This window comes from Sorex fumeus, unplaced genomic scaffold (genome assembly GCF_029834395.1).
Source record: "Sorex fumeus unplaced genomic scaffold, SorFum_2.1 ptg000039l, whole genome shotgun sequence".
Taxonomy (NCBI): Eukaryota; Metazoa; Chordata; class Mammalia; order Eulipotyphla; family Soricidae; genus Sorex; species Sorex fumeus.
Window position 1 is genome coordinate 28,530,173 of NW_026606096.1, and position 15,167 is coordinate 28,545,339.

General features: G+C 46.1%; 1 protein-coding gene and 1 pseudogene across 1 annotated transcript in view; one reads left to right on the forward strand and one right to left on the reverse strand.

The window, feature by feature from the left end:
* The window catches only part of SH3D19 (SH3 domain containing 19), a 199,603-nt gene that overhangs the window by 12,072 nt on the left and 172,364 nt on the right, over nucleotides 1-15,167 (forward strand). The window lies entirely within an intron of this gene.
* LOC130028450 (uncharacterized) lies at nucleotides 6,365-6,493 on the reverse strand (annotated as a pseudogene).

Consider the following 15,167-nt stretch of genomic DNA (forward strand, 5'->3'; position numbering starts at 1 on the left):
TGAATAAACAATGTACGTAATAGTTTTGTGTTTTCTTTTTCCCTTCCTCTGTTAATAGTTTTGTTTTTAAGATTGCGAGAGAGACCTGCTTTACTAAGTACAGTGGTTGGAGGATTACTGGAAGGATAGATAAGTGAGAAAAATAGGAAGTAGTCTCAGAAGTCATTTGGAAATCAAGAAGAAGATCTAAGAAACCAAGGTCAATTAGCTACTCCAGAGAACATTACTTTGTAAAAAGGGGTGACTTTAGGTTAGTCACACCACCATTATTGTAATTCAGTTTACCTAGCTGTCTGTTTTCATGACTGGAGTTGTGGAATAATTGACTGTTTTGTTGTTGTTATCTGGTCAACGGCCTCAAAAAGTGTCTTTTTAAACTTGTTGAGCAGCTGTTGTTCTCCACAGACCGCTCCTTTTGGAAAGACTAGGCATACTGGTGTATGTGGTTAAGTCAGATGAATTACAAATCTGGGTTCTTCTCTTGGGAGATGGTGGGATTCTCTGGTACCCACATGACTGCCTGCTTCTGGAATGGAGAATTATTTCTGTGAGATAGGACATTGGTGCTGGCAGGGGTGGGAATGGGGTGGTGGTGGAATGCTGGGGGTTCTCAGAAAGGGGAGAGGATAACATTGAGCTACTCCCTGCATGACTTAAACTCTCCCTTCAGCAAAGAGTCCATGAGGGAAGCAACTTATTTTGTTCATTGTTAACTTAAGACAGTGCCCTTGCAAATGGGTTTATTAAATATCGGTGAAAAAGTTGCATTGGAACAAGATTTTACTTCTTTACTATTTATTGTGGTGCCGGGGATCGAAATGGGGTTGGGTAAAAGGATTTAACGTAGTATTGACTTAATTTATTGTAGTCCAGATCTTTATGCACACAGCGATGGAAAGCACTCTGTCCATGGTTCACCCTTTGAAAACGAATGGTATAACTGGCATTCACACTAAAGAAGTTGGCGTTTCTTCGTTGGCATTTTAGTCCTGAGAGCTGTAGACGTTTGCCCCTGGGTGCCCCATCCATAGGGATGTTGCCGTGCTTTCAGCTGAAGAGGAGCAAACAGATGTCACTTGGTCACACTTGGCAGGTGCTCAGGACTTAGTCCTGGCGCTGAGCTCAGAGATCTCTCCCGGCAGGGCCCGGGGATGCGGGGACGGAATGCCAAGTGAGCCCCACTCGAGGCCAGCACCGGAAGCCCTGCCCCGCCTCTAGGAGCTCAGTGCCCAACTCCCGTCCGGGTCTCGCGAGAGCACGCCTCTTCCGGCCCTGCCACGCCATGTTGGGCCCCCAGTTGACTTTGAAGCCTGACTGTTGAGGCCATTTAGCCGAGGGCGAAGAGAGAGGCCGCTTTTCAGGTGAGGAGAGAGACATTGAGGAGACAGGTAGGAGCCACCGCTGCGCCTCCTCAAGCCTCCAAGACCCACTCGACTGGGTGGGACGGTGGGGCGAGGAGAGGTTGGAGGACTTCCCGAGGAAGAGGGGGACAGCGCTTGAGGGGACAGCGGGCACGGGGCCTGTCGTGTCGGGCTCGGTGCCCGTCACTCCCGGACCCCTGGGATTATGCCTTCATTGGCACGTGTTTGCCCGCAGCGTTCAGCTTCCCGCCCGTGGAACGCGACCCCGAGTACCAGACTCCCTCCTAGACCCGGTGGAAGGTACATTGGGTGTCCGTCACCTCCGAGGTTTCGAGGTTTCAGGTCCCTGGTTCTTTCAGGGTTGGCGATGTAGACAGTTCAATTCAGAATTTCTGTGAAAACGAGCTTTCTGCTCTACTAGCCTTTTCTGGAAGGTTCCAGCTTGGGAAAGAGCAGGCACAGGACCCCGCCTCCCCCCCCCCCCCTGCGGCCCCCCCCCCCCCATCCCCTGTGTGGTCCAACCATGTTGTCTCACAAAAGGAAAAGCAGTAACTTTTTAGCATATCCAAATGTGTTTTTACTCCATGGCTTGGAGGCCAGCCGCACATCCTAGGGGAAAAGGGAGCTCAGATAGAGAAGGGAGCACCAAATAAAGAGTGTTGGGAGGATCCTCCCAGGATGGGAGAAGCATGCTGAGAGTAGACTATATACCAAACATGATTGTCACCCATTGCCTCTTATGCAAACCACAACACCCAAAAGGAGAAAGAGAGGGAACAAAAGGGAATGCCCTGCCACAGAGGCAGGGTGGGATGGGGGGATGAGGGATAGAAGGGATACTGGGACGTGTGGTGGTGGAAAATGGGCACTGGTGAAGGGATAGGTACTTGATCATTGTATAACTGAGACCCAAGCCAAAAATTTGTAAGTCTACAACTGTACCTCATGTGTTTCACTAATTAAAAAAAAAATATATATATATATATTTGCCAGTCACCTACTTAGCACTTGGCTGCCCTGGGTTCAGTCCCCACCACCACATAAGGGTTCCCTTGAACCCTGCAGTGGGAGTGGGGTGGGGGGAAGCCTTGCGGGGGAGAAGGCTGCTGGGATAGAGAAGGGATCACTAAGACAATGATGGTTGGCGGGCCCATTCAGGATGGGAGATGTGTGCTGAAAGTAGATCAAGGACCAAATGTGATGGCCTCCCCATATTAGTATTGCAAACCATAATGCCCCAAAGTAGAGCATATGGGGGAAATTGTCTGCCATGGAGGCAGGGGGAGGGTTGGAAAGGTGAAGCTATACCGGGGACATTGGTGATGGAGAATGTGTGCTGGTGGAGGGATGAGGAATAGCACAGCGGATAGGGTGTTTGCCTTGCACGCGGCTGACCCGGGTTCGATTCCTCTGTCCCTCAGAGAGCCCAGCAAGCTACCAAGAGTATCCAGCCTGCAGAGCAGAGCTGGGCAAGCTCCTCATGGCGTATTCGAGATGCCAAAAATAGTAACAGGTCTCACAATGGAGCTGTTACTGGTGCCTGCTGGGGCAAAATCAATAAACAACTGGAGGACAGTGCTACAGTGCTAAAGTAGCTCACAGTAATTTTCCAAATTCAATATTCCAACTCCATAACACTTTCGCATTGCCTTTAGTTATCGCCCCCCCCCCCCCCCCCCCTAGCACCCAAGCCTGTCACGTGGAGTGGAGTAGCCCACATACTCCAGGGATTCTGAGATTTTGGATAGGTTGGATAGGGTGATACAACTTGTGGCTGTCTTGTGAGATTTACTGGTCAGTCTCTGGGTCATGGCCATTAATGAGTTTAAATGGCTCCGGAGTTGGTTTATGGGTGTAGCTTCTGGGATAGGGAAAATGGGGATATGGGTGAAGGTCACCCATTCCCAGTGCTGCAAAAGCATGAAGGTCACAAAAGCTGCATACCTGAGATTTTCAGCAGATTCATTCTTGTGCTTGAGTGGCTCTACTCGAGCCTTTGGAGATCGGCCATGAGCGTGATGGTGGGAGATGGGGTTCTGGAGGTTTTCGGCTGCCCCCCCTCCCCCCCCCCCCCCCCCCCCCCGTTGTCCAGGAAGAAGTTAAGCCTGGCGTAGCATCTGGGGTCATCTCTGAAGCTTGTGGCTCTCTTTCGAGATTTGTCAGTCTTTCCCCTACCACCTGCACCCCCCCCCCCAGCATTTAAAAATATACAGGATAATATTCCCATCTCAAGATTCTTAACTCACATGTGTAAAGCTTTTTCTTATCAGAAAAATATACTCATGGGTTCAGGGATTAAGATACAGATATACTTGGGAAGTCTTTATTCAGCCTGTATTACATTTGATAGCCTGATAGATGTGTTCTTCCAGCCTTCCTCTTTGCTTTGATCAAAATATGATCATACTAATCTGTAAACTAGTCATTACTGGTTTCTCTTTTCACATTCTTTTTTCCCCCTTTCTTTTTTTTGGGGGGGTGGGATACTCAGTGATGTTCAGAGTCAATCAAGCTGGTTTGGGCTGGGCCTGGCACCTGTTGTTGCTTGGGATGCTCTGTTCTACTGCAGATTGAACACAGTTTTTCTGCATGCAAAGTATGCACTACAGTATTGTTGAGGATCTCTCTAGGATATCTTTTTTTCCTGTTCTGTGAGAGAAGGCTCAGGGTAGGGTGGTTGAATCCCACACTGACTTTGCTCAAGGATCAGTGTTGACTGTGCTCTGGGTACTTAATGCAATAGAACTAGTTACTTAATGCAGTAGAACCTTTGCATGGGTCAGTTCATGCAAAGCAAGAACTTAATCCTTGTACTATCTCTACCCCTCAAATTTTTATTCTTTCCAACTTAATATTCAAGTTACTCTCTTACTCCTGAAATCCACATTCTGTTCATCAACTCTCATCTCATGTTGATCATCTCATCATTCTGTTCATCACCCAGAAAGATTAGTTCTGTGTGTAAACACACAAAAAATAAAAAGGGCCGGCGGTCTGGCCGTTTCCCCACCCCAGGGAGGTCGATGGCGATGGTCAGGTGAAGGAAGGAAACGAGGCCAAGCTGGTTGGTCTTAGCAGCCGTTTATTACATGGAAGAGATGTATGTCATGGAGGCCTCAGGAATCCTCAAGCACGTGCGCCTTTGTTCTCTCAGCTTCTGTCCTCAGCCCCATCTTCCCAGGTTCTCTGATGCACGTGTCCCCCCGTTCTCTGGTGCACGTGTCCCCCCAGAGAGCCCTGGAATCTCCCTTATATAGATCATAGTACCTCTAAAGGGCGCAATATAATGATGTCATCAGAAGGAGTTACAGAAAGAACGTTGAGGCGGCAAACCATACATTGTTTCCTTACATCCGCAGGCCAGTAATCCTGGCCTCACCTTTTCACAAGCTACAAGCACTTAGATTAGCACAACAAAGACCAGTCTGCTAGAGCTTGGAATCTACATCTCCAAAAAAGCAGTCTCATCCAAGCTAGTCAGGACACACAGAAAACTGCTTCTAGGACGTGTTTCTTCTCCTCTCCTTGTCCAACCAACATATAAGCATACATAATATTAATCATTTCGTATGGACACAGTAAGAAATACTTTGAGCTTATAGAATTGCTCTCCTAGGGCCATCTCGATCTCAGACTGCAGTGCTCAGGCCAGATATCTTTCCTATTCCTAGCAGCAGGGCCCTAGTCTCGTCGTTACTTTTGGATCATGACATCATTTGCCTATGATCAAACTCTTAACTTATAGTTAAGAATCGTGGCACCTTTGCCTGGCCCATCGCGATGCCAGGGTAGCACATAACTTACCGGCTTGCCCTGGTTCCATCCAGTCCCACGTCGGGACCCTGCCCTTGGGGTGCTAGGAAGTGAGGGCAACTGAGGCTTAAGTTGAGAAGGCAGATGCCCAGGAGTGAATAACATTCAAAGCCAATCAATTCCTAAGTTACGGAGCACATTAATTAATTGTCTTCCTGTATCTATACAAAAGGATATTGCATTAAGGTAAACTGCTCAAAAGACATAAGGAGAGGAGAAAGACAATATTAACTTACAGTACAGCTTCAGTGTCTAAGAAGGATGAGACCTTACAAATTGGTTGGGGAAGAGAGCATAGAAGTGGTTACAAGCAGACAAAGTAATGGGAGTGACTCGGGAGCACTGTGATGAGTGCGATTCCGATAAACCTAAGCTCCGTGTACTCCAACAGTTCTGCCCAACTGTGTGGATTCTTTGGCCCTCTTTCCAATGTTACTAAAATCTGAATGTTTTTGGTATTTTCAATCCTTAGACCATTATCCTACTGCTTTTACTCCTGGAGGCCTTTAGTTTATGATACAAGACAATGTGATCTTAGATTTCATCAGAATGACATAAAGTGGCAAAGGATTAGATCTCAGTTACTTTATTCCGTTCAGATGGAGACAGTAAGTGAAGATGTAACATGGCAAAATGGAGAATTTGGGTCAGTTGAGAATTATTGTGAAAGGCAATTAGAATTTTCCATTTAGATCTTTTTTATTTGAGAGTGAACATTTCAATTTCTGATCATTTGTATCACTTGTCATCTGTTGATCATCGATTTGCTTGAGTGGGTGCCATTAACATCTCCATTCATCACTGTTGCGTGCTAGTGTAGCCCAGTGACATCTGCTCGCTTGAGGAACACGAAGAACCTCAAAATGTTTGTTCAGGGTTTTGATGAAGAAATCTGACCAACTCTTAGGTGGGCAGCCACGTGTACTTTTGATGTCCCGTGGAATCCCGTCAGTAATGGCTCTAGTCCAGTGGTCATCTCTAAATCGCATTACCTGTCTGGCCCATCTGATTTTCGACGCCTGGGCAAACAAGACAGCATCCCTGGTTCTTGATCGTCAGTGGAGGTTGAAACTCCAGATTCCTTCTCTCACTTGAGAAGGAATTCAATTTCTGATATTAGGGAATAAAATTAATATCATTTCTAGTTATTTTGAATGACTTCTCCTTTTCTTCCTAAGAAAGATCATTGTATTCATAGCCTCTTTTAAAAATGATATGCCATGGAAAAAACAGCATATCATCAAAAGTTATTTCAAGGAAACACTTTACTTTTGCATACTGTCTGTCTGTATAAGTAGGAAAGATGTTTGATGATATTCTCAAGCAGCTGATTTCTAGCCTATAAATAAACCCTACAGCCAGGTAGTGCCCCTGGATTAGCCTGTGTATGAACACTGTGCCTATTCCTAGCAAGCACCACAATTGTAAAGTGTGTTCATCAACTAAAAGTGAGAGCTCTGGCAATCATATGCAAATTACTGCAACTTAAGGAGGGCAAAACCTAGCACTGTGGCTGGATGGTCAACCTTGCAACTGATATATAACCTTAAGTAAGCACCACAGTTAGATGTCTGCAACCCCTAGTCTTCTCAACAATGATGAAGGGAAGTGGAGAAGTGGAGAATATAGTAAAACTAAGGGACTGGAAAGGTAGGACAGCATGTAGTGCATTAATGTTGCATGCAGCTGACCTAGGTTAGATTGATCCCTGGAAGCACATATGGTCGCCCCCCAGACCTACCGGAAGTGATCCCTGAATACAGAGCCAGGATTAAATCCTGAAGTCTGTGTGGGCCACAGCCAGGTGTGACCCCAAATGAAATAAAACTAGGTGTGAGAGATAACAGACTGGAGTGTGTATGTTGTATGTAGGAGGCCAGAGTTCAATCCCCAGCATCCTTACCAGTACCACTTGGCACAACTACTGAGCAGGAAGTAGCCTGTGAGCATAGCAGAGTTTGACCCAGGGATCATATAAAAAAATTAGTGAAACGGAATAAAAATCTAGTTCCAGAGCCAAGAGAGATAGTGCAGTGGTTAAGGTTCTTGCTTTGCATGTAACTAACCCTGCTTGATTCTAGTCATTGCAAATACTTCCCCAAGCACTGTCATTAGTGATCCTTGAGCACTGTCAGATATGGCCCAAACCAAAAAAACAAAAAAATTAGTTCTGATATCCCAGAAGCCCATACGAAAAAGGAAATCGTATAGGTCATGCATGTGATTTCTTAACAAAGGGAACTATGCTGGTTAGGCAAGGAATGTAATCTTTTCTGTGTAGAGTACTGAAAAATTACTTGGTTATTCTAGACCATAGGTATCTGGGTCTTCATTTTTTCTACTACCCCCTTTTTCTGGAAAAAAAAAATCACACAGTATCCATCTGGAGATCTATTTCCCTCCCCCGCCCCCCTTTTAAAATAATGGGAGTGGGGAGAAGGACCATCCAAGTGGTACTCAAAGAGCTGGTGGGTCATTCCTGGCTTTACTCAACCAATTGTATCAGTGATTCAGAGTTAGAACCTGAATAAGTTCTAACTTACAAACCCCTAGGGCAATATGCTGTTGCCTTGCTGGGAAGGTGCATGGGAGTCCCTTGTGGGTCTAGATAGACTTGGTTTGGTAGCATTCAAGTTATATGCCCTAGCCCCTAAACCTCCCCTCCTGAAATCTGTCTTCTTTAAGTGGACAAATAGAAGACTCCTGCAATTTCACTTGAGGCTACTACTACCCCATCCTTTGATTATTCCAGTTCCTGAGGTGGGAAAAGCTAGTGGGACTAGGAAACACTCAATTTGGAAAATACTAGTCTGTATTGAAGCTATAGACCTCAGTTGTTGAAACCATGGCATTGATCCATTTTCAGTAGTAGATTGTGTTGGTATTTCAAAAAGTCAACTTCAAAAGTACAAACTATCTTTTTTCTTTTTTATATTTTGCAGTTCTTAGGAGCCAAATCTGGCTCTGTGTTTGGGGATTGCTCTTGGTAATCCTCAGGTAACCTTGCAGTGACAGGAATTGAACCTAGGCCTTGCATACGAAAAGCATGTGCACTAGCCCTTTGAGCCCCCCACCCCCCAGGATCCATGTGTGCATTTTCAATGAGATTCTTTACTTTGGGGAGAAGGGAAGAAAAAACTTTAGATCGTAGAGTGAGTACCACATCATATCCCAAGTACTGCACTAGAATTTGACTTGCATACTGCCGAGTGTGGCCATTAATCGATTATGCACATATATACATGAATGTATATGTGTGTGTATTCACACATATGTATGTGTGTGAATTGATTGCAAGGATCCAGCCATAATGATCTAAAATTAGAAATCATCAGCAAGAAGAAAATGGAAAAGTTTATAAATATGCATTTATCAATATAATGATGAGTTTATCAGTATAAAATCAAGGAATTCATATATATTTTTTTTTTTTTTAAATTTATTTATTGAATCACTGTGGGAAAGGTTACAAAGCTTTCAGGTTTATGTCTCAGTCATGCAAATATCAAACACATTTCCCTTTACCAATACTTATTTTTTACCATGAAGAACCCCAATAAAACCCCACCCCCCACCCCTCCCCGTCCCTGTGAAGCAGATGAATTCTAGTTAACACTCTATCTGCTTTGATTAGATTCATTGTTTCAATAAAAGATTCACCACTATTATTTAGAGTTTACCCCCCCCCCCCCAAATCAGACATGCTGAAAAAGCATTGTGAAGTGATTTGCTTTCTACGGCTGGGTTCAAGAATTAAATGTTGGTTTTGGATTTCTGCTCTTTTACCTATTGACCCTGGAAGTATTTCTACTGAAAGTCAGATAGTTAAGAAATTGGTTTCTGTGTTCTGGAGTCCTGGCCGTGCTGGAGAGCCGCTCGCGGGGGGCAACCAGTGGCCTCGGTAGGGCGTGAAGGGCGGAGCGAAACGCCCCCCTTCCCATGAGGTTTTAGTCGCCCCCACACTCCCGGCTTATACCTGCTGTCCACAAGGCTCCCATGTGGCCGCCATCTTTCTTTCCAGAGAGGAGAGGGCGAATGGGGCAACACCCTTTCCCCTCCAGCAGACTTGATGGCCTGGATCAATGCATAGTCCGTTCACTTTTCTGCTCCAAGCTGCTGGGTTCTGCATTAAGTCCTTGTGCTTCTGGGGCCGTGGCCATGCTGGAGAGCCGCTCGCAGGGGGCAACTGGTGACCTCGGTAGGGGGTGAAGGACGGACCAGAACGCCCCCCTTCCCATGAGGTTTTAGTCGCCCCCACACCCCCGGCTCATACCTGCTGTCCACAAGGCTCCCATACGGCCGCCATCTTTCTTTCCAGAGGGAGGAGGGCGGAAGGGACAAACACCCTTTCCCCTCCGGACAGACTTGATGGCCTGGATTAACGCATAGTCCTTTCACTTTTCTGCTCCAAGCTGCTGGGTTCTGCATTAGGTCATTGTGCTTCTGGGGCTGTGGCCGTGCTGGAGAGCCGCTCGTGGGGGCAACTGGTGGCCTCGGTAGGGCATGAAGGGCAGACCGAAACGCCCCCCTTCCCATGAGGTTTTAGTCGCCCCCACACTCCCGGCTCATACCTGCTGTACACAAGGCTCCCATGTGGCCGCCATCTTTCTTTCCAGAGAGGAGAGGGCGAATGGGGCAACACCCTTTCCCCTCCGGCAGACTCGATGGCCTGGATCAATGCATAGTCCGTTCACTTTTCTGCTCCAAGCTGCTGGGTTCTGCATTAAGCCCTTGTGCTTCTGGGGCTGTGGCCGTGCTGGAGAGCCGCTCGTGGGGGGCAACTGGTGACCTCGGTAGGGCGTGAAGGACGGACCGGAACGCCCCCCTTCCCATGAGGTTTTAGTCGCCCCCACACTCCCGGCTCATACCTGCTGTCCACAAGGCTCCTATGTGGCCGCCATCTTTCTTTCCAGAGAGGAGAGGGCGAATGGGGCAACACCCTTTCCCCTCCAGCAGACTTGATGGCCTGGGTCAATGCATAGTCCGTTTACTTTTCTGCTCCAAGCTGCTGGGTTCTGCATTAAGTCCTTGTGCTTCTGGGGCCGTGGCCGTGCTGGAGAGCCGCTCGTGAGGGGCGACTGGTGACCTCGGTAGGGCGTGAAGGACGGACTGGAACGCCCCCCTTCCCATGAGGTTTTAGTCGCCCCCACACTCCCGGCTCATACCTGCTGTCCACAAGGCTCCCATGTGGCCGCCATCTTTCTTTCCAGAGGGAGGAGGGCGGAAGGGAGCAACACCCTTTCCCCTCTGGGCAGAAATGATTGCCTGGATTAACGCATAGTCCTTTCACTTTTCTGCTCCAAGCTGCTGGGTTTTGCATTAAGCCCTTGTGCTTCTGGGGCTGTGGCCGTGCTGGAGAGCCGCTCGTGGGGGGCAACTGGTGACCTCGGTAGGGCGTGAAGGACGGAGGGGAACGCCCCCCTTCCCATGAGGTTTTAGTCGCCCCCACACCCCCGGCTCATACCTGCTGTCCACAAGGCTCCCATGCGGCCGCCATCCTTCTTTCCAGAGAAGAGAGGGCGAATGGGGCAACACCCTTTCCCCTCCGGCAGACTTGATGGCCTGGATTAACGCATAGTCCGTTCACTTTTCTGCTCCAAGCTGCTGGGTTCTGCATTAAGTCCTTGTGCTTCTGGGGCCGTGGCTGTGCTGGGGAGCCGCTCGTGGGGGGCAACTGGTGACCTCGGTAGGGCATGAAGGACGGACCAGAACGCCCCTCTTCCCATGAGGTTTTAGTCGCCCCCACACCCCCGGCTCATACCTGCTGTCCACAAGGCTCCCATGTGGCCGCCATCTTTCTTTCCAGAGGGAGGAGGGCGGAAGGGAGCAACACCCTTTCCCCTCTGGGCAGAAATGATTGCCTGGATTAACGCATAGTCCTTTCACTTTTCTGCTCCAAGCTGCTGGGTTCTGCATTAAGCCCTTGTGCTTCTGGGGCTGTGGCCGTGCTGGAGAGCCGCTCGTGGGGGCAACTGGTGACCTCGGTAGGGCGTGAAGGACGGAGGGGAACGCCCCCCTTCCCATGAGGTTTTAGTCGCCCCCACACCCCCGGCTCATACCTGCTGTCCACAAGGCTCCCATGCGGCCGCCATCCTTCTTTCCAGAGAAGAGAGGGCGAATGGGGCAACACCCTTTCCCCTCCGGCAGACTTGATGGCCTGGATTAACGCATAGTCCTTTCACTTTTCTGCTCCAAGCTGCCGGGTTCTGCATTAAGTCCTTGTGCTTCTGGGACTGTGGCCGTGCTGGGGAGCCGCTCGTGGGGGGCAACTGTTGACCTCGGTAGGGCGTGAAGGACGGACCGGAATGCCCCCCTTCTCGTGAAGATTTAGTCGCCCCCCACACCCCGGCTCATACCTGCTGTCCACAAGGCTCCCATGCGGCCACCATCCTTCTTTCCAGAGAAGAGAGGGCGAATGGGACAACACCCTTTCCCCTCTGGGCAGAAATGATGGTCTGGGTTAACTCATTGTCCGTTCACTTTTCTGCTCTAAGCTGCTGGTTTCTGCATTAAGTCCTTGTGTTTCTGGGGCTGTGGCCATGCTCCAAACTTAACTCTGATTTTCAGGGAGAAAGATTGGGTGGTTTACTTCTCATTGATCACTTTGCACAATTCATATATTGAGAAGACTTAACACCCATTAACATTTGTGCACCAAATGACAGAGAATTGAAATACATAAAGCAACTACCAAGAGACCCCAAAAGATAATGATACTAGTAAAGTATGATACTAGATGGTGATACTGGTAGAGTACCTTCAGAATCTTACATTGGGTAGATAAAACATCAATAGTAAAACAGACTTAAATGAGTTAGAAGCGCTGAACTTGATGTTTGCAGAGCTTTTAACTCCAGAGAAGCTGAATACAAATACTTCTCTAGAGCACCTTGGATGTATTTCAGGACATGTGCTGAGACACAAAACAAATGTCAATATAGTCATAAACATTAAAACTGCATCAATATTTTATATCACAGTACACAAAGGCAGAAATAATCATAAAAAGAAAACTGAGGCAATTGCAAACACCTGGAAACTAAACATGCTTTTTTAGAAACGTTGAGTTAATGAGGAAATCAAAGACAGAGTTCATGAAAATGAGAATGAAGATTGTAAGCTATGATGATCACAGTATTGCCTGTGTGTTAAGAGGAATTTTCATAGCAATACACACTTACATGAGGAAATAAAAGGCTCAAATAACCTCACATCATGAGAAAGTAGAAAAAGAATAAATGAATTCCAAAGTCAGCTGAAGGAAAAAAGAGTGGAAGTAAACAAAATGGAAATTAAAGAGACATTACAAATGCTCCTTCTTTGAAAGACTAAACGTGAGGCCAGAGTGACAGTACAGGGGCATAGGTCCTTGTCGTCTGCAAGTGGCCACTCAAGTTGATCCCCAGCACTGAGTATATGGTCCCTGAGTGCAGAGCCAGGGTAAGCCAATAAATAAAATAGACAAGATTGGCAAACCCTTAACTAGACTCATAAAGGCAAGGAGAAAAGACTGATATTAGACATAAAGGGAGAAGTACAATAGATACCACAATATACAAAGATTTTGTTGAGGAAATTTACATCTGTTCATCATGGATATTGGCCCATAACTTGGTTTTTTATGGCATTCTTTTGCAATTTGATCATCCACATTTTAAAAATAGAATAGTTCACAGTATTCTATTATGAACTACTGGGGCTGGAGAGATGGTATAACTGGTAGGGTGCTTACCTTGCACGTGGCCAACCCAGATAATGATGTGTAGTTCATTGACATTTTCTCAGTTCAGTGAGCATCCTTAAATTTTTGCTTTGCATTCTTAATCAGTGAGTTTTGTTAAGTTTCGATATAATTGGGGCTATCCAGGCTTATGTTGCCACCCATTGATTCAGGTAAGTTCCTCCACTTCTTTCTGATGTGATGGAACTGGGGACCAGGCCTGATGTGATGTGAGAACTGGGGACCAGGCCTGAGATTGTATATGCTTGGGCTGTAATCAGGGGTTTATGCTTGCTAATTCCAGATTAAGACAGGTTATTACTCTGAAATTTATGTAGCTCTGGACAGACACTGGGAATCTGGTTATAAGATTCCTGTAGTAGTTATCACCTTGGTCTAGTGCAGAACTTCTTAAACTTTTTCCAATTCACTACCCCCTTTTTGTCCAAAAAATTTTTATACTACCCCAGGTATATATGCATATAATATATGTATATCTAAAACATTTATTAATAATAAGACATCAAGTTATTTATTTGGCTTTGGACTACATTTTGTGCTGTGCAGGGCTTATTCCTGGCTCTGCTGCACTCAGGGATCACTCCTGGCAGGGCTTGGTGAATTATAATGGAGTACAAGGGCGTGATTGAACCTGGGTTGACTGTGTATAAGGCAAGCACCTTACCAAATCTGGTCCATGGAATTTATTTTAAAATGAGATTTTATAATTTTTTCTGACTCTCCACATTAAATTCTGCAATCCCGTATAAAGTTACGATCCACGGTATAATCTAGAATCTAGCACACCTGGATTGTGATTCAGTTTACAGTACTGGTACCTAATGTTTCTTGTGGTGCCAGAAACTCAGCAGGTCTGGGCATCAACTAGGGATGCAAAATTCTAAGGTTCCAGTAGGAACCTTTGCACCCAAGCTGACCTGTGTAGCTACTGGGTGATTGCATTTGTCAAGTCCTGGCAGTAACTGTACTGGTAAGCTCATGCTGACTGTGAAGCATCTTTGGTTTAATGGTATGATTTTGGTCAGAACTATGGCATCAAATTTAAGCACAGCAGGTCTGGACTTACCTTCGGATTCTGGATTGCTCTTAGTTGCTTCATAGTAAGATTCTCCTGGGAAGGCTGTTTTTTCTCTCTCTCTCTCTCCCCCTCCTTTATTAACAATTATTTCTGGAGGCTGGAGTGATAGCACAGCGGGTAGGGCATTTGCCTTACACGTGGCCAACCTGGGTTCAATTCCCAGCATCCCATATGGTCCCCTGAGCATTTCTGAATGCGTGAGCCAGGAGTAACCCCTGTGCATTGCTGGGTGTGACCCAGAAAGCAAAAAAAAAAAAAAAAAAAAAAAAAAGAATTGTTTCTGTACATGGATAAAGAAAATATACACACTGGAATACTATCTGTGAAAAAAAAATGAAGTTATACTATTTGAAAGTGGCCTTTGAAAGCATCATGCTAAGTGGAATATGTCAGACATATAATCTCTGATCTCATACATGGAACCTAAAATGGAAACCATACCAAACAGAAAAACCAACCTTTTCTGGTTGAAAAGGTTGTGATTATAAAGTCGTGATTGCCAGAGGCAGGAGTTGATAGGGAGGCAAGATTTGTGAGGGGGATCAAAGGTACAGACTCTTCAGTTATGATTGAAACAATGCTTGGAGATATAATGTACATTATGGTGATGATAGTTAATAATACTGTATTGCATATTGGAAAGTGGTTAAATTGTCATCATTTCTGGGTATACAGTATCACTTTATTAATCTTGGGTTTTGAAATTAGTTTGTCAGTTAAAACAATAGAAGTAAAGATAATACACTAAAAGATACTTCAAAAGTAAACTTTTGGGGGCCAGAAATATAATACAGCAAGCAGGGCTCTTCCCTTGCACACGGCCAACTTGTGTTCCCTGGTAATTCATATGCTCCCCTAGTTCACCAGGAGTGATCCCTGAGCACAGCTGGCGGTGGCCCCCAAACAACAACAAAAGGTAAACCTTTACCTGATAAGCTGTCCTTAGATAAGCCACCAGCACAAAACATATCTTCCAGGATAATTGGCTCAAAGTCTGGCAAATTCGAAAGCTGATGGATTATATAGTTTTTCACACTTCTCTCAGTCAATGGTGGGTACTTCTGTTTCCTGGAGTATGGAAGGGTTATAATCTGTAAAGGTAGATAAAAATGAAAGGTTAAAGTAATCTGATACTTTTTGAGGCAGGGGAGAGGGAACTTGGACCACTCCTGAT